Source organism: Globicephala melas, chromosome 3 (genome assembly GCF_963455315.2).
Source record: "Globicephala melas chromosome 3, mGloMel1.2, whole genome shotgun sequence".
Classification (NCBI taxonomy): domain Eukaryota; kingdom Metazoa; phylum Chordata; class Mammalia; order Artiodactyla; family Delphinidae; genus Globicephala; species Globicephala melas.
The window spans coordinates 65,454,372-65,481,038 of NC_083316.1; positions in this window are offsets into that span (position 1 = coordinate 65,454,372).

Below are 26,667 nucleotides of genomic sequence, written 5' to 3' on the forward strand. Positions count from 1 at the left end.
AATCTTCAGATGTTTATCTCTAGGGGCAGTCAACTTTAGGTGACCTAAGGCAATTTTTGGAAGCAGTAGCTACTAAAACTAGTAGAGAGTGGTTGCTCTCTTTTATGTATATGGTAAATTTGCTGTCTTTAGTGTTGCCTTCAGAATAAGAGAAAGTATGTGCTTTTAGGCTGAAGAGTAGAGATAATGAAATGGTGAGGAAAAGGCCAAATTCTTTGCTGGCTTCTAATGATAAGCAATAAAGACAGTTAAAGTTCAAGGGTGTGCCGGCTGAGGCAGAGTCTTTCACCTCAGGGCAATCTTTGCTTCTTTGTGAAACCAAACTGCCTAATTGGTACCCTCCTCTGGGTCCCAGGAGCCCTGTAAGTATCTAGGGCTCCCAGCTATCTAGCAATAATGGGGACAAGAGGGGAATAAATTATCATTAAAGACTCATTGTCCTCCAAAGCTGGGAGTTTCAGCATTTGAAAACATCAAAATGTGCTAGGTCATTTAATAATTCACTTCCTGAAGTGCAATCTAATTTTAATTGAAGTGTATGTTCTAATTAGCACTTCCTGAGAAACCTAAAATAGAACCACACTTCTAAAGGTACCTCTTTGAGGAAGCCTGGCTTTCGTTTTATTGAATAGCTTTCCCTTCATCTTCATAACTTTGTAGTTCACATAGATTTTATAAAGATAACTTTATTTTATAAAGATAAATCTAAGGTGGAATTTTTTCCTTAGGATTTGTTCTCTCTCAGAATTCAGATGCCCGGCTCTGGAACAGAAAGTGAACATGAGTGCTTTGCAGATGATTTTTACTTATACATATGGCTATTATGTTGTACATTCTAAACATTATATTTAATGCAGTAAATTCAAGTGCTTTCCATATATTTTTTTCCCTCCAACTCCATGTGGGTTAGTTCTTCCTCTACTATTTCATAACCTTGAGGGATATATTAATAGGCCAAAGAACAACCACATACCAGCTGCAAATTGTATATAGTTAAGACTCTTTTGGCTGCAAGTAACACAAGACAGGTTAAACCATTAGGACAAATACTGTCTCATTAAATGGAAAGTCCAGAGTCAGGGCAAACTCCGAGTTTGATAAGCAGCCCAACAATGTCACCAAAGCCCTAGGTTCTTTCTTTCTCTCCTCTCTACTTAATTCAGTGTCAATGTCATCCAAAGGCTGGTTCCTCTTGTAGTACCAAGAAGGTTGACAGTGTTAATCAGGACTTTATTCTTTCTTATTCTTGTCCAGCAGGAGAGAGAAAAGAGAATCTCTACCCACAAGCAAGGTCTCTGCTGTCAGCCTGGCTGGGCAATCTTAGGCTCCAGACGAATTATAGTTTCCAAGGAAATGTAGTCAACTTAGACCTTCAGTGACCAATATGGTGGCTGCTAGTCACATATGGCTACTGGGCACTTTGAAATGTGGCTGGTCTAAGATGATATGTACTGTAAGTGAAAAACATACCCTGGATTTCAAAGACTTAATATCAAAATTATATCACATATCTCAATAAGTTCTATATTGATTATATATTAAAATAATGTTAGATAAGATAAAATATATTATTAAAGTTAATCTTACCTGTTTATTTTTACTTTTTTTTTTTTTTTTTTTTTTGCAGTACGCGAGCCTCTCACTGCTGCGGCCTCTCCCGTTGCGGAGCACAGGCTCCGGACACGCAGGCTCAGCGGCCATGGCCCACGGGCCCAGCCGCTCCACGGCATGTGGGATCCTCCCGGACCGGGGCAGCCCTATTTTTACTTTTTTAAAAAATGTGACTACTAGGGCTTCCCTGGTGGCGCAGTGGTTGGGAGTCCGCCTGCTGATGCAGGGGATGCGGGTTCGTGCCCTGGTCCGGGAGGATCCCACATGCCGTGGAGCGGCTGGGCCCGTGAGCCATGGCCGCTGAGCCTGCGCGTCCGCAGCCTGTGCTCCGCAACGGGAGAGGCCGCAGCAGTGAGAGGCTTGCGTACCGCAAAAAAAAAAAAAAAAAGTGACTACTAGAATATTTTAAGGTACATATATGACTCTCTGTATTTCTTTTGGACAGTGCTAACTAATCTGGATTCCGCCTGGGGGGTAGGGAGGTGGGCAGGTATACGTTAAAACAAAATTCAGGGGTTTTTTAGAAAGAGAATTGGTGTTCAGTAAACATATGGCCTACTACATCTGGAGAACTATTTCTTTAATTACTCTCACTATCTTTATTCTAATTGCTAATTGGTGGCTAGAGGATATAGGAAAATCAGTAGCCAAAGGTGGGTTTCATTTGGGACATGACAGTTTTCTCTAAGCATTCCAAACCTACAACCACTGTCCTGTCCGGGAGTTCCAAGAGAGCAGAGATTTCGAATACTCTTCCTCATTTACCTGCAAAACCACTTACACATGGGAACAAAACTGGACTGAACTCATAGGCTTGAGTTCTCTTTGACTACTGATGCCGAAAACTCGGCCTTTGTGCACCAGTGCTGAACTGAATCTCGGAGATAGAGTTTAGGGTGAAGTAGCAAAGAATATCTTTATTCTTTGCCAGGCAAATGGGGGACACAGCGGGCTTGTGCCCCTCAAAATTGGGTGTCCCAACCCAGAGGGTATTTGGTGAGGAGTTTTATCACGATGGTTCCAGGGTAGGGTTTCTGATAAGGATCAGGGTGTGAGCAGGGCCTGTACTCCTTTAATCTGGCCTCAGGTGGTCTCCTGGTGAGCTTCTCTGGTTCCTTTAATCTGATCTCAGGTGATGTCCTGCTAAGCTTCTTGAAGTTATCAAACTGTGGCCTTCTCTGGAATGAAGAATACTAACATCTTCCATTTCTTTGGGGTTTAAGTTCTGTAGAAGAGCTCAGAGATATTGTTATGTGTATCCCTTGAGGCATAACCAGGACCCTGCCGCAAGGTTGCACTATTGTTTCTTGACTGCTCCTGCCTTGTCTCTGCATCCCCGCCCCTCCCTGATTAGCAACAGTTGGAATCTGCCTTTTGGAACTCAGGGAAGGTCATGGAGGCTGGAGTCTATTCCCTACAAACAAGAAACAGGAGACAAAGAAAGGCTCCCAAGCCCAGGAGCCCCACAGGATCCTGCTCGGTTTCACTACTTAGGCCTAAACAATTTTATTTTGTTCATATGCAGTATTTATTGTTACTAAAGCTATATGTAACAGCAGCACCAAATGCATAACATTGATTAAAATGCTGTGGGGACAGGAAAATCATTGATGGGTATTGCTTCCTGCTTTTCTCCTTGGCACTATTTCTCTTTCTCCCCTTCTGTTTTCTTTCTCACACTCATAGGTAGAAGGGTTCTTTTCCACACTTACCTTATTATGAGGTTATCCTTGTCTCTCTGACAGCTAATTGCACAACTGTTCTAAGAACAAGGATTCAAAAGAATTTGTAATCAGGAGAACTTTAGAAATTGGCAAAGAAAAATCAGTGTAAATTCTCAACAAATTACATGTTATGGTCAAGATTCTCAGTCATAAAGTGAAGACACTTCCTTTGAGAAATTTTCCCCTCTCTCTTCATTCAAGAAGTGCACATGGAGCAGAACAACATTCTATTTTAGAGTCAACTATACCCAGAGCTGACATTCAGCTGGTGCAGAATACAGCACAGGCTATTCCATGAGCTACAATACTGAAGTATTTGTGTAGTAATCAGTAAGTAACCATGGCCTCAAGCCCCCAGATGCCCTTTTTGCCAGCCTGACTCTCCTGGCCTCTCCCCTGCAACCGTGTTTTTTTCAAAAAACATAATTAACTTCCAAGATTAAAAGAGACCTAGTTAACCATGAGCATATGAATGCTGTAGACTCAGGTCATGAGGCCATAAGAGCTTCCTCATAGAGCAGGCAGACAGCTGTAATTAGAAGGAAAAGAATCAAGTTCTACAAGTGTGCATGCCAACCTAAGCCTGCAAAATGATGGCCAGCGTCCCAACCATACTTTAGCTTTAAAGTTGGATTGAGAATGAAGCAGCTTTTTGTTAAAGCCAAAGTAGAACAAAGCAATTTTTTTTTCAAAGCATTTTTTTTAATCATGCTTGACGTAGATAACAAAAGAAATAAATCCAAATTATAGCATTTGGTTGACCTTTTTTGGAGTGGGGGTGAGGATGGAAGTTGTTGAATGTAGACTTTCCAAATGCATGTTTGTTGCTTAGTAATATAAGGAGCAGCTTTTTACTAGAGGGGGAGGAAGATGCAGGTGGGGAAGGCTTGAATCTGCTTTCAATAGGAACAGACAGGATGTATCTTCTCTGACCTCTTGCTACTCTCCTATTTATGTCAGGCCTTCTGGGTGATTGTGCTCAGATTCTTATTTAAATCCAATTAAGTCTGAGACTTGAGTAAACACACATGTATATCATCCAGAAGATAGTATTAAAGGATTCTGCACTTAGGCCAGAGCAGCTGTATCTTTTCTTCTATTTAAGATTTGTTCTTTTTCTTGGGATCTTTGGGGGAAAAAACTTTGCAGTAAATATTGGGGGTTTTAATTTCATACAAAACCAAAGTGTTGCTCTTTTCTGGTCTTTCCCCCTTTTTGATCTAGGCCAGACTGATTATATTAAAACAGAGTCTGATTGGGTCTCCCTTTTCAGAGTCTCCCCATCACCCACAAAATAAAATCCAGCCTCCTAGGGGAACTTCAGATTCCCTTTATGTTCTAGTGTCTCCTTGCCTGTTTAGCTTTATGTCCTGCCACTTCTCACGTAGAATATTCCATCAAACCCAGGCTCTTGCGATTTCCCCTGCTCAGAGCTATTTCATACCTGCATGCTTTATCAGCCTTGTTTATCTTACCCACATTATTACCATGTGTGTTTGTGTGTGACTGATCCTCTTCTAGCTGGTGAGCTCTGTAAGGGATGGTCCTCCCTCCTAATTGCCTTATACTCCTCAGTGGGTAGCAGAGTAACCAGTACATACATGGTTGATGTTCTGTGAACGTCTAATGAAAGAATAAGGAACCATGTTCCTGAGGTATAGGAGCCTGTAGACACTTTCATTATTATTGGATAGTTTCTAGAAAGAAGATGATTGAGGGCTACCTGTGAAGGGCAAGACTTTGAATTTACGATACTTGCTTACTCGCTTTGTGCCGAAGTAAATGATAAAAGGTCATCAGAAACTACAGGACTTTAGCTGGCATACAACTGTTTTGCACTTCATGGACATGGATGTGGAGGGTATCAATTAATCAAGAACTAAACTGGGAGCATAACCATCCTGAGAACCAGCTAAGTGACCTTGGGCCAGCTGCTTAATCTCAGTATCATCTAATCTGTAAACTGGGAGCAATGATAGACTATTAGCATTCCCCACCTTAGGTGGAGGTGTTAGAAAATGAGAGAATATAATTTTGGTGGACATTTCTGAAAATGTAAGTAAGGCAATTCCTAGCAAGGAGTGATCTTGCCCCACCCCCCAGAGGATCTTTGGTAACGTGTGGAGACATTTCTGGTTGTTGCAACTGTTACTGGCAGTGGTCACTGATGCTGGTAAAAAAAAAAAAAAAATCCACAATTCACAGGACAGTCCCCAGACCCTCAAGAAATAATTACCAGGCCCCAAATAACACTAGTGCTAAAGTTGGGAAATCTCTGTGTAAGGGGCACTGTGACATTTCTTAACATTTGGTTCCGTTAATATTTTTTCTTACATCTTTATTAAAGACAACAAAGGATGACAATAGTACTTAAGTTTCACCACCTGTAACTTGGAGACACGCTGGATTTATTGAATTGTAGATTGTCAACATGGCATTCTCTGCCACCTTGGTTAACTAGCTGCTATCATTGAGCCAGGTGCTATTTTAAGCACTTTACCTGTATTAACTCATTTAATCCTCACCACAACCCTATAAGGTAAATAATTTATTACCCCTCTTTGACAGATGAGGAAACTGAACCAAACTGACAAAGCCGGGTTCGAACCCAGTCTTGCTCCAGGCGTCATGACAAAGATTCAGCTACGACTAAGTCTCTCCACCCTCCACTACAAGTATCTCACTTCTGGTCTTAATTTTTTTTTTTAAAGCTTGTGTGATTTTCTTTTCATCGTCACCTTTGGCAGGGAAATTAACTCTGGTTTCTCAGGTCTTCTTAACGGAGGGGACCTACTGGTTTGAGGTGCTTGACTAACTGGAGAGGAAAACAGCAACAGCACGGAAAAGGACATAAGGAAACAAACCTCTGAAGAATCTGGGGTTTGAGCCTGGCAATCTATGGAAAAGCACTTCACAAGTGGCAGGGCAGTGGTTTTCAAACTATAGCATGTTCAAGAATTACCGGGGGAGTTTGTTAAAAATGCTGATTTCCCAGCATTACCCTAAGAGCTTCTGAATCAGAGGATCTGGGAGGCTCCCAGGAATCTGCCTTTTTAACAAGCTCCCACGTGAGCCTGATGCAGGTGGTCCAAGCGCACACCTTGAGAAACACTCTGGTATATGCAGGGCTTGGGAACAAGCACTAGCTGATCCCAGAAGAAGACTTGGGTTTGCCTGCACATTAATTCAAACCACCTGCAAGGGAGCATATTCGTGCTGTTCTGGTCCTGTAATTCGCTAGCTTTAGGCCAAGGACGTTGATTGAGAGGGCAGGGATGGGGAGGACGGAAAGGAGAAGAAAGGAGTAGGGCAATTACAACCACTTCCAGGGAGGCGATTGTTTCCCTGCTGACAGAGAAGGAGCTGTCACTGGAGACCCTTCTTCCTTCAGTGTCCCCCTAATTGGCTGTTGTGACTATCGTTCTGCCCCAAGGGAGTTTAATAGAATCGAGAAGAGAGAAGAAAAGGATGCCAAATAACTTGGAGCAGGAACAAAAGAGGAGCAGGGCTCATTTCCACCAGCGTGGAGAGAAGCCTTGATTGGTCCCTTTCCCCAAGGTCCTCTTTCACACCATCTCTGTCCAAGACCTTTCCCCTCTTTTTTCTTTTCTCCCTCCCAGGGACCAATAAATGCAGGTTGTCTGGACAAGCACAGCTTTATAATTATACAGGGAAAAATTCCGATGGCCCAGAATTCTGCCATAAAGTCATGTTGTGCTATTGCAGCAGCAAAGCCCGGGACGTTTTAACCTTCTCTCTGAATCACATTGTTTTGCAGATGAACACCAGGCAGAGGCTTTTTTATTCTGAGCATCTTTTCAAAAGATCAATTGAGTTATTTTGATTTGAATATCTGAGCAGTATATGACATGCGTTAACAATGTAGGCAACTTCCCTTTCCCCGAACTGAGTAATTTAAAGCCATTTCAGCAATATAGTGTAGCATAGTGATTAAGATTGCCTGGCTTCATTCCTAGCCCTGCAAATCCCTGGCTGTGTGACATTGAAGATTACTTTACATATCTAAGTTGCAGGTACTAATCTGTAAAACTGAGATAATAATAGGACCCCACTCCCAAAACACACAGGCGCGCGCGTGCGCGCGCACACACACACACACACACACACACTTCAGTGGATTGTTGTGACCACCAGATGAGACAATATATTTAAGATATTCTTCCTCTTTCACAATAAACCCACAGTGTTTGCCTCCATCATTCAACTTGTTTTCCCTGAATTATTAATGTTTGATATTTTAATCCCATCTCTGGACAAAAATCAGCAGAAAAACATAAGGAAAAGAGAAACAATGAGAAAGGTGTTTCCACTCTCTTCGCATTGAATTTCAAATGCTCGTTACTCACTGTGAGCTGGACAACAGATGACTTCCATCCGAAGGGAAGTACACAGAACTTGAGAAGCAGACAGAGGAGAACAAGATAAATCACTCAGTTGCCTACCACACACATCGTGAGATATTCAGTGTGGATTAGAAGTTTCTTACCAACAGTTTGGCCTCCATTTCTTGAGTGGTTTTATATTTCCAGACTGCAAACAAATGATTATATGTGTGAAAAAAATATGTAATAGGCTGGAGGACAGATTCAAGTGAGCCAGAAGACCAGGGGCTCTGGAGTTGCAGCTCTCTGCACAAGAAATCCTCTGAGTGCAGTGTTGCCGCCAGGCATCTCATTCATGGGCAGCTTCCTCCCGGTGGTAGCTCTTGGGAGTAACAGCCCCTAGTCAGTGTTGGGGTTAGCAAGCAACTCATTCCCACTTCGACATTCCAGGAGAGAAAGTCTTGATTTTAAAAACAAAAGAAAACCAAAAAGCCCTGCTGAGCAGACTTAATAATACACACACACACCCTTCTCCTTTAAGTAAATTAACCCTCTATATTGTACCTTTACCAGATAGCACAACCTCCCGGGGAAATCGAGTTAGAAAGCAAGCTGCAATTTTACAAAGTAACTTCAAGCACTGTCCTAAATTACTGCTAATAAATTTTATTTTAAAGTGGAACCTCTTCTAGTGAATTATATCATATGCCTCATCTCTCAGTTGGGTGCCTGAATGAAAAGCAACTATCGTCTGAATAATAGTTTTAGCAACTCAATTAGCCAGTTTTTACTTTTGGACTTAAAATTGCTCTATTTGTGTGTGTGTGTGTGTATTATCCAAGTCATACATGCTTATGGCAAAAATTATTACATTTAAAGTAGTTAATGCACAGATGATAACAATGAATAGTTGACTGGATCATGAGCTTATTTTAAGAATTATAAATAGATCTGTACATATTTGCATGTTCCCTACATACCCCCTTAGAAGGACACAATGAAACACTTTTGTGTTCTAATTCTCACTTTGATTAGCGTTTATTAAGCATTGATGTGTGCAGAGCACTGTGCTGGACTCTAGGGTTGAAGTGGGAAAAGGAAGAAGAGACACCATGTAATGACATAAGGTCCAGCCACTCTAGGAAGTGTACATTTCAGTGGAACAAATAGACTCGTGCATAGATAAAGCAAGAGGTGGTGGGAAGAGGAATGAGAAACCTCTTACTTATGTCATAGTAATTGAAATTCCTAGCTTCAAATAGCCAAGTGATAGCATCACTGTTCTAACCTTTCCCGGGATTGGGCAGGAGAGCAGTACAGAGGGAGTGGGAGAGAATTAGAACTCCCAAGTAGAAATGAGCCTGGGCCTGACAGCAGGCTGTACCTTCTGACCTTTTTCACATCATGGTATATTACGTAAAAAAAAACAAAAAAAAAAACACACAAAAAAACATAATTTCATTTTTACAGCGGATCGCGGCAAAAGGACTTGTGTTGGAGGAGAATGAGGCACCAATGACCCAGGTCTTATCCAGCTGCTTCCAGGTCACCTCTGGAGCCAGACATACCCATGGGAAGCCCTGCATATTCAAGATATGCTGCTTACATGGCTTTGCCCACTGGGGAGCCAGAATCTTCAGCATAACATGAAGGAATGTTGTCCCTACAGAGCTAACTATGGTCTGTGGGATGTAGTGTGCTTAGCAAGGCAAACTGAGCTGGGATGGAACCCCAGCCTGAACACTCACTAGTTTACATGACCTTGGGCAAGTTAGCTCACGTCTCTAAATTTAGGAAAATGTCTAAATTTAGGAAAATAATATGTAGTGCCCTGTTGAGCCATGTTGGGGCCTGAAACAAAAGGAAGAATATACCCTCCTACATACACTTATCAAAATACCCTTCCATATTTTGAATCAAGTAGAAAAAGTTAGCAGAAGCTCTCCAGCGAAAAAACATGTCTTTTTATAAAGCTCTGTGTTGCCCAGTCCACTCACGCCATTACTAACTCTAATCAAGTGGCTGGTGGAGGATGTGCTGACCGGGAATGACTGTTCCTATTGCATAATAGTACAGGGTTGTGAGACACAACCTGAAATTTTTATTTAAAAAAAATTTTTTTTGAATTTTTTAAAAATTAAAATTTTTTATTTCAAATTATGTTTTATTCTTCATGGAGTTTTTGTATTAGTTTTGATTTTTAAAAAATATTACATGAAAATATTTTGTTAAGTACTGAGTTTTTTGATGCCCCCTTAAATTTTGCTTCTGCAGTGAGTACATCACCTGCCTCATCGTGGTCCTGAATATAGGGACTTGGAAGGACTATTATAATTCGGAGTAATGACTGTGAAATACCTTCACAAAATCAGTACTTAAAAAGAGCAGCCATTGTGACTGTATTTCTACAAGACCTGCAGAGAGTCTTGTAGCTATCACAGGACACATTGGCTGGGAATCCCTGAAGCAGCAGTGTGAGAACCTGCAGCTTAGTCAACAGCCTTGAGAAGATGGTCAGTGAGTTCTGCGATCAGCCCCCAGACCCTGCTCATCACGGAAGTGTTGATGATTCTTAACCAGAACCTGCAGGAGACGGGGTTTGGACCAGCTGGGATTTCTCTTAGGTTCTGGGGAATCTCTTGTGGATCCCAAGCTGCATGCACACCTGTCACTTTACACCGTAATGATTACACTCAGAGAGCTCTCAGTCTTTGCACCCAAAATAGTCTTAAGTACTGAGTTTACCAGTAGACGTCTATAAAAAGCTCTGCTTCTCTCCTTCACATTCAGCAGAATGCAGACGGCCTGCTTGACTACGCTGTAGGCCCTCTGTCTCTCCAGCTAGGGAACTCTGCTCTCTGGCCCAATATTGGGTCTCAGTGGCAGACCTGGGGATTTTAAATCCCCCTTTGGCAGGAGGAACAACTCCCTGCTAGGAGTCTGCCCCGAAGCCTTCCCTGTTGGCAGCACTGGGCCTCTTCTTCCTCAGCAGGGGCAGCAACTCAACAGCTCTCCTGTCCAACCACTTCCCTTCGGATGGCGTGAAAGCTGCAGAAAACAAACCGATGCAAAACATCACTTACCTTTGCCTCTGAGAATATATTTTGGGGGGATTTGATGGAAAGCATTGTAAAAGCACCAGTGTGCAGTTACATTCAACAAACACTGGAAAATTTGCACACTGACTGCCTCTAACTACCTCCACTTATTCTCTAACGTGGTGTCTAGCCAAACAGTTCCTGGGTAATTTTGCGATACGCTACTTCCAGCTTAAGAAGGCAAACAAATAGGTACTTTAACTTTTCATTCCCTGGGTTGTTTGCAGAGAGGGAAAAAAAAGAAAAAGTCAACCTATTCAATACTGAAAAAATTTTAAGCATCAAGAGAAAGCGCTTACCAAAGGAAGGCCTTGACAAAAAGTAACATCTAGACACAACACAGGCCTTCTCGCTTCTGATGCATTTGCAGCCTAAATAGTAAAATATGCTCTTTCCCATTTCACCTTGTTTCCTCAGAGATCAGGCGCACAAACAGCCCATCACCAACAGTTATCACACTTTGTCTGCCCCGGATGCCGAAGGCTCTGTAAGCAGAGAATGAACAACTGTGAGATAAATGTTAGCTGCTGATTTCATTCTCGCTCGGAACCGTCTCTCTCTCACTTCTGAGTCACTGTGGAGCTCTCAGATTTGCCTCAGTCGGACTCATTTTACACTCTGCCTTTTCTTCGATCTGCTTTTTCTCTTGGTGTGCAGTAAAGATAAAGTGCACTACAAGATGGTGCTGTGTTCTGCATTTGCTTGTTTACATTTTAATTCCAATTCCTTTATTATTTATTCTCTTTACGAAGGCAATCTATGTGCTATGAGCTATTCCAATATAGAAAGATGGAAAGAAAAAAATGGAAAAAAATCACTGATAATCTCATCATCAAAAAATAATCACAAAAGGGCTTCCTTGGTGGCGCAGTGGTTGAGAGTCCGCCTGCCGATGCAGGGGACACGGGTTCGTGCCCTGGTCCGGGAGGATCCCACATGCCGCGGAGCGGCTGGGCCCGTGAGCCATGGCCGCTGAGCCTGCGCGTCCTGAGCCTGTGCTCCGCAACGGGAGGGGCCACAACAGTGAGAGGCCCGCGTACCGCAAAAAAAAAAAAAAAAAAAAATCACAAGCAACATTTTGATGTACCTTCTTCCAGATTTTTCCCTACCTCCCCTTCCTTATTTATTTATTCTCTATCCATTTTCTTCCCCTGCTTATTTGAAATGCTAATTATATTACATAGCAAATTCCCAATGATTTGTCAGTGTGTTTTCTAGACTCCGTCCCGGTGATTTTTTTGTACTGACTCAGAGTTCTGAGGGCTCTTCAGAGCCCTTGGGGTGTGGGCAGGAAGCAGATCCGTCTGCTGAGAGCTGGAGGTTCTGGGTCTCCCAGTCCCCTTTTACCAGACCGATTTTTTTTTTCCCAGACATTTGGGCTTGTGTGTGAGATTTTGTTAGAATAAACAATTACATGGCAAAACCAAAATCAAATTCAGACTTCACATATTCTGCTCCATTTTCCCATCAGGGTAGACTTTGATACTATGCTTTAGTAGCAGTCATTTTGGTGTGACTGCATTGATGTGACGATTTTGAAGTGAGGATGTTTCTCTGTGGCCTAAAAAGCAATCATTCCGTGGATAACTCATCAGTGAGTACTGTGTGAAATAGACGTCCTCACCAAATTCCTGAGCCATCCCTGGGCACGGTTGTCCTTTTCTGATGTCCCCTGTTGGTGCCTCTCTCCATCCCAGGGAAAGAAGAGTTCTCACAAGGTCTCTATTCATTCCTAGCTGCTCTCCCTTCCCATTTGTGGTGGTGTGAAAGTTGGACACACCCCATAGGACTAGAGGCCTCCACAGTGGCTGAACCTGACTTGCTACCCGGGGACTACCCACCTGATACACTAGTTTTCTTGCTGTAGTAACTGCCTCCATGCACAGCTGGGACTACAGGGCCCCAGTTGCTCTTTGTCTGTCTTCATAGGCCAGGGACAGCTCACCAGCCCCGTTGTCATACCCTCCCCCCTCACATTCCTGCACTGGCTAATGAAACCTCTCGATGTCTCACTTCTGCCCCAAGAGTAACCGTTTCCCAGGATTACTGAGAGTAGGAAAGAACCCACTTTTATCAACCAGGATGTGGCCTTGCCTCATGACCAAGAAGGAAAATAACAGACAAGTTTTACATTGGTATATATTATATATTTAAAGTGTGGGTCATCTGTCCTACCCATGACTACTTCGTCACGTAAGCAAAGTAAGCAAAAAGTTTGTACATTTTCTGAGAATTTATTTGTATATTAAATGGTCTGCCTTTCAATACTTTCATTTCTCTATTTACTATGGCCTTATTCATGTACATTCAATTAATAAGTTATTGAACTGTTTACTAATGGCACTTATTTGAAGATCTAAAAGATATACACCTCTTTTTGTAGACTTCCTCCTTATTCTAAATCTGTCTAAATCAACATAAAGTAGATACAAGAGAGTAGGTATGAGAAGGGGCGGAGGGGGACTCAGACCTAACACTAACATTTATACAATGCCTCAATGATATATGTGAATTATATGAAATTTATAAATGTGGTTAGAAGAATAGGATTAATATATTTGGGGAGGCTGGCTTACTTATAACAGGCTTTTGAAATATTTTATTGAATTGATATGACTGTAAAATTAATGCATATGTAATTTTTAAAATCCCAACAGTGTAGCACTGAGTAAAGTAAAAGTTCTCCACTTTTGGTGTAAGGGTTAGAGATAGAATAAGGGTAAAACGTGTCTTTGGTACAAATTTCTTGGAAATAAAATAAAAAAAGTAGGATCACTTTTGTAGGATCATTTTGGTGTGATTATGCAAGAATATTTCAGATTGGAGGTCTACACCAAAACCACACAGTTTTCATTGCTGTAGCTTTATAATATGATTCAATATGTACCAGGTCAAAGACCCACTAAATTACTCTTGCCCCCCGTCCCCCCGCCCTCAGGATTTTAGTGATGACTCTTACTTGTTTATTTTTCATTTAGAATCATTTGGCTAAGAATTGAATTAAACTTTGACTTTACAGAAATAGCATTTTTAGCAGCTAAGAGAAATGACAATAAAGTCCTAGTCTTTCAATGCAACTCTATTATAGGCTATAAGCATTTTGCTTCTGTGAGCATCACCAGAAACTATATTGACCTTTAATGCTTAACATTTGTCCTCATGATAAATTAGAATTTGTGAACACAGTTGGTGGTTCATTCTAGTTTTACACTGTTTTTCCCCTGGGAAGGTTTGAAAGGAGTGAGTGCGTTGTCCTGATCAATTAGCACTTTATTGGCACATAAGTCGACTGCAGCTCTCTTAACAGGAATCGTTGGTTATAAACTGTTGCTGGGGAAAAGAGGAGGAAGAAACTTCACATTACAAAGTGGGAAGTGGTCTCTTGAAGGCTAATTTTGTTTTTCCTGCGGCTTGCTCTTTGTGACTTCAGAAAATGTATTCAAATGTATCTATACACACAGTTTCTAGGTGGCAACACAAACGTTTCACCCATTCCCCTTCCTCTTCTCCTTTATCTTATGTTCTTGTAGGTTGCGATGATCAGAGACCCATTCAAAGTACTCAGGTTATGGGATTTTATTTGAAAGATATATGGGAAAATGAGGGCTCTTTAAGCTCTTTCAGGTTACAAGGAACAGAGAACCTTGCCATGGGGGTTAAATATAAGGATGCCCACTGAAGTAAGAATAACAGGGGGAAAAAAAAGAGTTTTATATCGGCATATATGACATATTTTGAAGTGTGCGTTAGCTGTCCTACCTATGAATATTTTGCTGCATGAGCAAAGCAAGCAAACAAAAGCATGAATTTTCTGAGAATTCATTTGTTTATTAAATGATCTGCCTCTCAAATACTTTGATTTCTCTCTTGATTTTACCATGGTTTTATTCATTTTTACTCAACTAATAAATTGTTTGAATGTTTACTAATAGCAGCTACACATTCAGGCCTCAAGGAGCCAGAACAGGTTCTAAAATGGCCTCAGAATATAATGCTTCCTACTCTCATATGTCCTTCTAATAGGTCTCAAGTTATCTCTGCTTTCACTTCTTCTGAGACAACTTCACCACTTCAGACCAGCGCTCTCTATTTTTTTTTTTTTTTTTTTTTTTGCGGTACGCGGGCCTCTCATTGTTATGGCCTCTCCTGCTGTGGAGCACAGGCTCCGGACGCGCAGGCCCAGCGGCCATGGCTCACGGGCCCAGCCGCTCCGTGGCATGTGGGATCTTCCCAGACCGGGGCATAAACCCGTGTCCCCTGTATTGGCAGGCGGACTCTCAACCACTGTGCCACCAGGGAAGCCCAGTGCTCTCTACTCTTATCCTCTTTGCTTGTGAGCACCTTCTTACTCCTGGTACATGGCATCTCCCTATTGCTTCCTTTCTCTGTCTTCCTCAACCCACGCTACTCTACACTGCCAAGTCTCTCTGGATATCTGGCGTTCAAATTCACCCAGAGGGAGAATCTGATTAGTTCAGCCTGTCACCATCCTTACTAAAAAGCTTTTGTAGTAGCCTCTAAACGGACTGCTTTTGTATCAGGCATCAGTCCCTGGCCCAGTTAACTGTGACCAGGGCAGGGTCACCTGGCAGAAAGCATGAGTCTCCATGCCCAGGGAATCCCCCTGCAGCTGCTTTTCTCTGAAAGACATCATGCGTATGACAGGCCTTCAGAGTGGAAGGGCCTGATTAGTATGGGAAAATTTTAGATTTTTATTCATGCTCACTAAAGGGGTCAACACTTATACGGCCACAAATACAGGTCTTGACATTGGTCATTGAACTGATAGAGCACCACGAATGCAGCTCAAAGTCGCACATGTTGGCAGCAAAGATTTCTTGGCCTTTACCACTCAAATACAGCAGTGAGTGATTCCAGCCAGAAAGGCGTAGCTGGTGGGGAGTATGGTATGTGATCTAGATTTCCCCAATCATACCAGCCTGGGGAAAAGACATCAATACCAGTAGCCAGATAGCATTTGTCAGAGTCCATCGTTTTGTGCTCAGAAGGAACTGTATTTTTCACCAATGGAGCTTGCATTTCCCGGAGGATTTCTCCCATGTGCTAGCAGAAATAAGCCTCTGGACTACTGTGGCGTATTTGAATTCTGTCCCTCTTTTGTCGTGACTCCTTGTGATGAAGACCCTGACTGCAGCTGATGCCAAGAGTAGCAGCTGTGCCGCCTGCCAAAAACACCATTGCAGCTGCTTCTGCTGCTGCCACTGCCTCCCAAACAGAAACTGCTCCTGCCTGCAGAAAAAGACGTCACTACATCTACACCAAATGTAACTCTGCCCACTGTAAAGTCGTGACAAACAGCCACAGCTGCAGCAAACTCCACTTCCACTAATGTTGCTGCTTTCATTGCCAGCAATGTTGTCACCACCACCAGTGCCACTCTTGGTGTCTATGGGCCAGATGCCTTGCACTCTTAACGTCCCAGAGAGATGTAAGAAAAAATAGCTTTTTAACTTTTACTTGTTAAGTAAAAGTAACTTTTACTTTTACATTCAAATTTTATCCTCCATAAACTTGGCCATGAGTCCATAGGAGCTGGGCCAGGGCATAATCTAGGTGACAGATTGTGTCCAGAATGATCCCTCCCTTCCAGTATCAGCTCACTGGCTCCTCTCCATCTGCTCATTGCTTTGGGATGAGCTCTTTCCCACAAACTTCTTGGTGCCTCATGTGTATTGGAGTATGATCGGCCTCAGGCAGCCCACAAGCTGCAGAGTAATTAGCCACTTCAGAGGAATTAGCTATACCTTGTTATGTGATTAAGTAATTTAGAGATCACCCAGACTAAAAGATATAGTCTATAAGCATGTGTTTAAGGAGATTAGGGATATCTTAACATATATGATTGATGTGAACAAGAATTCGAATTTCATCAGCTGTATTCTTCCCAGTCTAAAGAAAGAAAGAGAAGGTAGGTGGTCTCCCTGCATTACAGAAATGGGAAGACCAAGATGCAGAATTTTTGCATTTATTCAACATCTTTCAAAGGAAGAAGACACTGAATCTGACAAAAATATCCCAATTATTATGAATGCATAGTCTATTTTAGCATAAAAATATCTTCATCTTCACCATAGCCTGAGTAAAATATCAATACTTCCTCAAGATTACTCAAGTATTTGCTCTACTTCTGTGTTCATCAAGACATTCTTGTGGACTATTAAATACATTCACTTTGAGCATTAATAAATTTGGGACTCTGCAGGGAAATCCATCCTCACGTTTAGTGTTGGACACAGTATTAGTTTTCTGTATAATATTGAGTAAGTGTACACTATACTTACTGACTATATCATACTTTAAAGTTTTAGAAAGTTACTCAAACTAAACCCTTTACTGCGAATTACAGGCACTCTTGATTGATAAACATCGTTATCTCCCTAAATTCATGTTCTTGTATATGATACTTATTTTAAATGGGAAATTAGAGAGGCATCACTTAGTTTCTTTAAAAATAATAATTTTTCTGAAACTATAGAGAATGTGTCTTTTGTGAAAAAAAGTACTTATGCTGTCTTTTTATTTCCCCTAGGGCTATTAAACACTGTGTGCTAGTCCTTTATCAGCAGTGTTTATACTGCATGATTTTGTTTATTTAGATGCTTGTATAGAGTGTAAAATTATGGGTTTGGTGGTTTGCAGCTAAAATTTGCTTCCCCACTTCCATTCTTGCTTTTACTTGAATTTTGAAGGTTTTTTTTTTTTTTTTGGTATCTTTTGTTTTCCTCTGTAAGGCAGATAAAGAGTGTGTAAACTCCCCAAGGAACTCTCTGCAGATTGATAATTGGGGAAAATTCCTCTCCATTTGGGAGGTGCACAATTTTCAAGTCCAGTCATATCAAAGGAGCATAGCTTGGGTCAGGCTGGGAATTGGCCTTGTAATGTCTGTATCTTTTCCAGACCAGGGTAGTTCTGCTTGCCCTTCACCTCTCCCAGAAGAGATCCTATTCTCTTTTTAGTTTAGGAAGCAACTTAGGAAGGCTGATTGGCTCAAAGCTGTGGAGAATATCAGTTTTCAGTTCATTTATTCTTTACATGAGTCAAATATAAGCCTACTTTGAAAGAATAATCTAGAGCTGAGTTGTTCACCTCTACTCCTTTAAATGGGTATTTGTTATGCACCCTCTGACAGGGGAACACCAGCCTTTGTCAACTTCTTAGATTGTTCTCAGCTCATCCTGATTTTGTGACTTCTACACTCTTAAGTCTCATGGACTCTTCGGAGCTAAAGTCAATTTGGCTTTCAGAAGTCTACATGAAGTTACAATTATTGAACCTAACTCAATCAGGCACAGCTATACAACGTCAATTATATTAGTTTTTATTTTTGTCTTGTTTTGGAGGGCTGGGAAGGTCTGTTTTTTGTTTTTGTTTTTTGGTTGCAACTAACAGAAAATCAACTTGAACTAAGCCAGACAACCATAATAGGAAAGGGGATTTATTGGTTCATGGAGACTAAAGACTGAAGAAACAGAAAGGATACAAATGCATCTGGGTCTTAAGTCAACAGGAAACCTCCATCTGGATTTTGCAAGGTCTCTCTCATTCTCATTCTCTCTCTCCCCCTTTCCCTCTCCATGACTCACCCTGGCTCTTCTCAGGGAGTTGCCTTCATTCTCTTTCATGGAAGTCTTCTCCATGGGGCAAGAAACCACTGATGGCTTTTCATTTCCCTGTGTGGTTCCTATATACCAGAGAGGGGTACTGAGTCTCTTCTTGGTGGTTAACATTGCTCAGGGAAGAGTTCGGAATGGCTTAGCTGGGAAGGTGGCCACCCCTGGACTAATCAAAGGACTAATCAACAGTACTGCTTTGTAAGAATTTGGTGGTTTCCATGGGAACCACGGGTTAGATGGGGAGGGAAGGAAGGAGGAGGAACAAGTCCCCCAGAAAGAAAGGGAGTAAGGGTGCATGGTATCCACAGAAAGGAAACAGTATATGCCCATTTGAGATATGTGGTATAGCTGTATGGACACAAGGTTATTCCTTTTCCTTATTGGAGTAAACTGACATATGTTTATTTGTCACTGCCTCACATTCACTCCCAAGATTAGATTGTCCCCCTTTGCAGTATGTGGGGAAAATAGGCTTATTTGTGTGTACTTAACAATAATTAAGATCTTTTTTGTATTGTGAGATAAGTTATCCGATTAAATTCAACTTTTTACTTCATGAATTTGTCAGCTGATTGGTTGATCCTGCATCCACAAAGGAGTTTAAAGGAAACACATTCAGACTCCTTCCATTGTGTGTGATATGCCGAAAGTAAAACAAATTTTCCACATAGCCAGTGCTGAAAATAAACTATGATTTCAATCGCAGAATCAAAGCGTCATCCAGAAAACCACCCTTTAGAAGTCTCATAAAACTGCCATTTGAGTTACTTTTTATTTTCTTCTGACTTTAAAGGTTATGTAAGCATTGTGCAGCCCATGGCTCATCCAAATATTGGACAAAGGAAAACTTCAGAAATCTCCCAGGAATTTCCTCTGGTTGTAAATTAATAGAAAGGATGGAATTTTTGACAGTCAATGGATAAATTTAACAAATGATTACTCATTAAAAACACAAACAAAAAGAAACCAAAGCCACGCTGGCTTTGAGCATTGGCCTCACTAGCAAGATATTTTTCCCATTTTCTTCCCCTTTTGCTCTTATTTAGATGGCTTTAGAGCAAAATGCACTGTTGGAAACTGAACAAACCAGTTATCTCTGCATACACTTCTTGCTTCCCTTTTCCCAGAATCCATCTTTGAATGCATACTTGCAGAAAGGGTCTGTCTTGATAGGCAGAGGGACATTTTCCACCCGAGGGCAATTTGGCAATACTTCAGCCACGCAATCTACAGACACGTATTGAAAGCCTACTCGGTCCCAGCGACAGTACTAGGTGTTGGGTTACAGCCCTGAACAATCAGGATAAGGACCAATCTTCATAAAGTGTATAATATTCTCCAGTTTCTCTTCTTCCTCCTGCCATCAAAGTTCTGTCCTTGAATTTCTCTTTTTACTTGATCTCCTTGGATCATCACACGTAATGTTGCAGTTGTATAACTTCCGAATCTATAGCTTTGTGTATTAAATAGAGTCCCATAGATCTAATGGCACGTAAAACTTGTCTGTGTTTCTTTTTACCACCTCACATTGAATATGTCCTGAAAAATGAATCATCGCCATCTGCCTTCAGTGTCCTCCTTCCTCCACTTCTGATCATTTCAGTCCCAGTATTCCCACCCCATCACTCAGACTTAAAATCCCAAACGTCATTGCAGTGGGTTTAACAGGTCTTTTGCTCCCAATATTTCCTCTTTCTTTGATCCAGATTAAATTTTGATGTCAGAGGAAAATTCATGACTAAAAACCAATCATTAACTCTGATCACATATAGGAAAGAACTTAGTAAATTACAAAAGTGTACCGTGTTAGTTGTTTTCCATGTTCGTTATCATGTTACTACTCAGCTGAGGAGTTTTCAACAACTACCTACACTTCTCAAATTCTAAACTCTTGGACTGGACATTTGAGGCCCTATAAGATCTACCCCTTGTCTATTTTTCATACTTATTTGCCTTCGATTTTTCTGTGCATTGGGCAACTGGAATTGTTCACTGTTCCTTCACAGCCACATTGAAGAGCCTCGTCACGCATGCGTCTCCTTTGTCCTGGAACACACGTCTCCCAGTCTGTCCCTTCATGTCTCTCTCCTTGTGACCAACAATTGAACTCTGCCAGGAGGAGAGGCCCTAACATGGGAGTAATGGAATTCCACAGGGCATAGGATAACTGTGGCTTCGTGCACCAGTTAATATAAACCTTTGTTTGAAAATGCCAGGCATGAAAAGCTACGAAGAAGTATTGTAATTCAGGGAGGGAAAACGGACAAAAATTTTATGGGGCTTGAGGAGTAGGACGACAGTCAGCATATGCTACTTTCAGAAGTGGGAATAGAGGGACTGATCTTGGAGTCTGGGTGTTTGGACAGTCTGGAGTTTTGATATCAAGAGCTGTGGGGAAGATGAGTTAGGGGATACAGTCATTTGCCAGGGGATATAAGGGTGGGGAGGAACAGCTGCAGGGACCCAGGACATGTGAGAGCTGCCGTGGAAAATTCTCAAGCCTCAGGTCCTTCCGGGTCTCTCCCAGTAGACTCATATCTACTCCACTGTGGATTTGCCCTAGATCTGAGAGCTAATACAGCCTCCTCTGAATCACATAAACTGGCTACAAAATTTTCAGTAAAGAGAAAGATGAATAAATTAAACTCTACCCTTCTTTGTGTGTGTGGTTCATTTAACTTGCACAAAGGACAACTGAAATCTGGAAACTTCCCAAGGACTTATTGTTTGTGCTTGTCAGCACACCTGAGTAAAATCAAACTCCTAAGAATTATCTAGTCTAACTTTACAGGTGGCTACAGGGAGGAATAAATATCTAAATGCTTAGGGGCAAGTCAAGTGTAAAATATGCTTTGTGAAAATGCCTGATGAATTATGACATGATATGCTTCATTATAATAATGAATGATCTGAGAGTAAAGGACCCTCGGGCTTTTGAAGCTCATTGGTGTCAATTTGGGGAACAAGGGTAAAAGATTTAATCTTCAAGCTTTGCTGTTACGCTTTATATTGGGGTCTTTTTAGAAATGTTTATAATTGTTATTCAATAAAAACAACAAAAAATAGATCTGCTATAGAATTTTTATATGAAAAATTATCAAGCTATAAATTTGTCTTGTGATATTTAGTCTATGTCAACTCAATTTTGGAAAATAAATATAGAAAAGTTAGAAGTTTATTTCTTGATTATTCATATCAACTTTCCATTTGTAGTTGTGACAGATTTCTCAAATTTGGTATTTCTTACACTGAACTCCTGATCTCCCTCCACCAGCCTGATCTACCTGAATACATACATGTCCAGCTCAGTAAATGGCGACTCCATCCTTCCAGTTGTTCAGGCCATGATCTTGGAGCCACCCCTGACTTCTCTCTTTTTTATATCCCAACATTCAAGTGATCAGCATATTCCATTGATTCTATCTTCACAATAGATCCAGAATCCAATCAATCACTCCTCATGTCCTTCATCACCACCTTCCTGGTCTAAGCAACCATCATCTACTGTTGATTGCCGTAGCCTTATCCTTCTTTCGGCTTTCCTGCTTCACTCTTCTTCCATATAGTCTACTCTCAAAAGGGCAGCCAGAGTGATCCTCTAAAATCTCATATTCTTCTGCTTAAAACTTTTCAATATTCTCCCATTTCTCCCAAAGTAAAGATCCTTCAAAGTCTCTCAGAACCTCCAAGGCCCTGCGAAACCTACCCCCTTATCTCATATCCTGTTTACCTCTCTGACCTCACCTCCTGGGACTCTCTCCCCTGCTGAGCTTTAGCCACATTATCTTCCCCGCCCTTTTTCCATTCTCAAGGTGCTAGTGGTAGCCTCTGGGACTCTTCCCTCCAACGTGAGTTTTCTGTTCCTGACCCCATAGGAGATGCATCCCCTGCATAAGAACTCCAGCCTTGAAGCTAGCAGTGGACAGTCATCAGGAGAAAACGGTTCCTACCATACTCCTTTAAATTTCTTCTATTGAAGTCACATGTTTACTTTAAGTATGAAGAACAGCTAAATCATATGTGATGGAAAGAAAAGAAAGGGAAGATGAGGAGACCTCATGGAACTATAAATTTATGAGAATGGAGCCTTAAGCCACAGCTGAGATTAATTCCCAAAGTACTTCGTATTATTTTATATTCTTACCTTTCATTAAAACCAGAAATTTCATATGAACATTTCTGTACCATTTAGAAGAGAGACATGAATATGTAACTGTGTAGACTGTGGTTCCTAGGCACCCGACTAAAGCTGCCAGAGTGGGTTCTCTTCCAGATTCTGAGAAACACTGGTCAGCTTTGGAAGATAGAAATATTTCATCATTGATACCTCTAGCCTAGGCAAACAACTGAATTAAGATTATGAATTTTAAGGTCCTAGACACTGACCGAAGAATAAAGGAAATCAAAAAGCAAAAGAAATGCATGTTCTATGAGGTCCAGATTAAGAAACATTGATGAAATTGACAAAGCAAGCCTTGCTATTTTAGTATGTATTACACATTTTCTTAATAAAATAAGACTGTCCACATGATTCATCTCAGGTTTCCAGCACTGACTGCAAATATGTTCATCCTTTGGGAAAACAGGAAAGGACATCTAATGATGCAGAAATAGTCATAGAGCAGCCAGGAAAGAAAGAGACCAGAAGGAGAAGCGTGGACTGGATGGCAAAAGCTACACCCAAAGAGCTTGAAGACAGCAATCAAACACCTCCTCAAACTATGCTTGATGATTTCAAGGGGTGGGGGAAAAAAAAGAGTAACAGACATTGAGCCTCACTCGTTTTTCAGATGTACTGTGATTTTTGCTTGACTCATCAGTAAAAGTACGCATTACCTTTTATGGTCTTTTATGGTCAATTCCTAGACTATTTTAAACTGATCAAATTTTGTCCAGAAACTGGCATTCTTTTCCTACGATTTCCATATTTTCCAAACTCCTGGAGTTTCCTGAAATTCTTACCAAGAATTCTAGATATCATAGTATTAATTTTACTTCTTGTTAAAAATATTTTGCTCCCACCATCCATCCCAAATCCCCTTCACATTCCTTTTTTTACTTGTTTGTTTTATTGAGTTTTTGGTTTTAATAGACAAAATTTTAGGATATTGAAAGGTAAAGATATTTACCTTCCTTGATTCCTGAATAGAAACACTTTTATCTAATTTTTGGTTCTTCTGTTGTTTCTTCCTGTATCTCTAGATTATAAATTTACCTGCTAGCTTTTGATTTGTTCATTATAGTCATAATCTGCTATTAGCTTCCTGCTATGATGCATTATGATTTAACACATTTACATAATTATATTGCCAAATTTTATTTTTCTTTTAGTTTGCCTTTGTTGTTTATTTTTGTTTCTATCAACTACAAACAGTATTCTTGACTCTGCTTCACTACTGTTCTTCCCCACTTTCAACCATCTGTACTTATACATGTATATTGTCAAATTTAATAACATTTCATTTTGTTCTGTGTCAAGAAATACTTCTATTTTTTTAATATATGGTTTGTTATTGTTTGGCTAACACCTGTTGAGGACTTTCTATGTGTTAAGCACTGTTACAAGTGCTTTGTGGAAATTAACTCAAGCCTCACGTGCCTATAAAATAGATAACTTATTATTTCTATCTTACAGAAAGGAAATTGGGTAGTATAGAAATCAAGAAAATTTCTAGATTGATATAGCCAGTAAGAAATTTAGAGATGGTGCTCGTAACAGCTGTGTAATACTATCTCTTTAGGTTGTCTGTTCAAGTTGAAAGTCATTAACCACTATTTACATTCTAGTAAGAAATCAAATGGAATCCATGGCAATGCCAACTAGTGTGCTAGGATTATACTTAGTTTCTTATCTGGTCTGTTTTCTTAGAGTTCCTAAGTGCTTTTTTTTTTTTCTTACTTTACCTTCCTTTTCTGTCTCTTAAACTGTTTTAGGATCTTGAGAGTAGTATTAAATCTTTTTTTCCTTTGATACCTTTTCCCAAGCCTTCCATTATTCTGCTCCAAGTTGTTCTGATTTCTCTCTAGGATGGATCATCACAGCCCTCTCACAGATGACTGGATCATCTGTTTGCTAGATATCACATTTTCCTCTTTCTTGGTTTACTGTCTCATTGTGCTATAGCATATTCTCAAGTAATATCCTAAGAAATAGGATAGTATCTTTCAGGGGATGTACATTTTTGAAGGTTTTTAAAATGTGTCCTTCTTTGGACAGCTGATTTGACTGCTTTTAGGATTCTAAGTTGAAAATAATTTCCATTCAAAGCTTTGAAGGCTCCATTACCTTCTAGCATTCAAAATGGTTTACTGGATAACCAATGCCAAGCTTAAACTTATTATTTTTGTTGATATGCTGTTTCTTCTCCTTGAAAACTACTAGGATAGTCTTTCGCCATGGTATTCTGAATATCTATGACAATATGACAATTAATCTGGGCTCTAATACGTGAGGCACTTCTGGATTCACTGGACTTATTTAGTCTGAAGACTTTTGTCTTCTACTCTAGGAAATCTCTGTTTTTGTTTCCTCCCTTCTATCTTTTCTGTTCTCTTTCTAAAATTCCTATGAACAGGCTGTTGAGCTTTTGAATAATTATATATGTGAATATATATCTTAAAGCTTTTTTCTCATATTTTCTTTTTAGCCTTTTGATTTTTATTCTAGAAAGTTCACTCAATACTCTCTTTTAACCCTTCCATTTTTTTGCTTTTCTATTTTTTAGCTTCAGACAACATATTTTTAAGTATCTAGGGATGTCTTTGGTCTCTGATTTTTCTTTTTCATTGCATCCTGTTTTGTTTTATGGATGCAGAATCTTCTCTGATTTCTCTATATTAATTAGAAATGTTTTGGGGTTTTTTTCTGAATTAACTCTATCTCCTCTAGGATCATGTTTTCCTGTTTGTTAATTTTGACCTTTCTCTTTTTTTGTTGCAGGGTTTTCTCATGTTCAGCGTCCCTTGTTTTTCATTTATAGTTAAGCACGAGGCCACAGAAGAGTCAGTCTCTCTGGGGTGAGTGGGGCTAGTCAACTGGCCAGCTCTCACACCAGAGGACTCTAAAATGACAGAACAGAGGCATTTGCTCCAGTGCCCTTCCTGGCTGTCCTGGTTCTCCTTAGATTGTTCATTCAATACGATGAGAAAAGATCTTCCTCCTTTTTTCATTGGTGGGTTTGTTTGTTTAAGGAGTGTGTGCCTAGCTTCCAGGAGTGCTGTGTGCAGGGGAAGGGAAGGCTGCAGCAGGGTAGTCTATATTCTGTACTTCAATTCACTCCCTATTCAGTGCCCCCTGCTTCACCCCTACTCTCCACTGTCCCTGTGATTCTACAAGCCACATTCTCTAGTGCTGTGAGAGCTGATGAGTTTCCATCTGACCTGCAGCTCTCCCTCCCCTTTCAGCCTTCAGCCTCCTCTCTTCCACATCAACAAATCCCAATCATCCTTGCCCTTCCAGGAAAGTATTGAAATGTCTGTTCCGATGATGATGGCTCCCTTCCCATTCTCTTCAATGTTGAGAGTTTATACTTTCACTATTAATGTTCAGACCCTGCAGTCTTCACTAACAGAATGTGCTGAATGTTGTGGTTTGGCTATTAAGACATTTTATGTCAGCCCTTTTTTCTCAAAATATACCTCTCTTCAGCCTTGCAGGACTGAAGATATTCCTTTCTGGTTCTTCCACCACAGTGTAATGAAACCGGAAGTTCTGGAGTGAGCCTTAGTTCTGGGTGTTTTTAGGAAGCTCTGAGTGACCAGAACATGCATCTGGGGCTGGAAGGACTGCTCTTGCTGGAAGCACAGAGGAGGCAAGTTGTAGTCCATCTCAGTGCTGATAGGTGTCTCTGCGTGACCTATTTCAAATTTTCTGCTTTGGAAGACATTTTTGAAAGACTTACTTGATAATATATTAAGTCATTAACTAAAGTTGAGAGAGTGCCATATCAAGCTACTGAAGTGTTATCATCAAGTTCTGCTACTTGTCACGTGCAAGTAACTGTGTATGTAATAGTTATGGGATCAGGACGTTGCCGACTCCTACTTCTCCGTGGTGCAATGGGACAGAAACGCCTCCTGTGACGCACGTCCACTAGAATGCAGGTCTCTGTGGGCGCTCATGCAATAAAGTCATGTTATGTCACTTTTAAACTTCCCATAAGGAAGAGTATGTATTTCTAAGTTAAGCATCTATCCCAGTTCAATTAATCCTGCCAGTAAGTTACCAGTATGATAAGTGCCCCCCAGATACTATTAG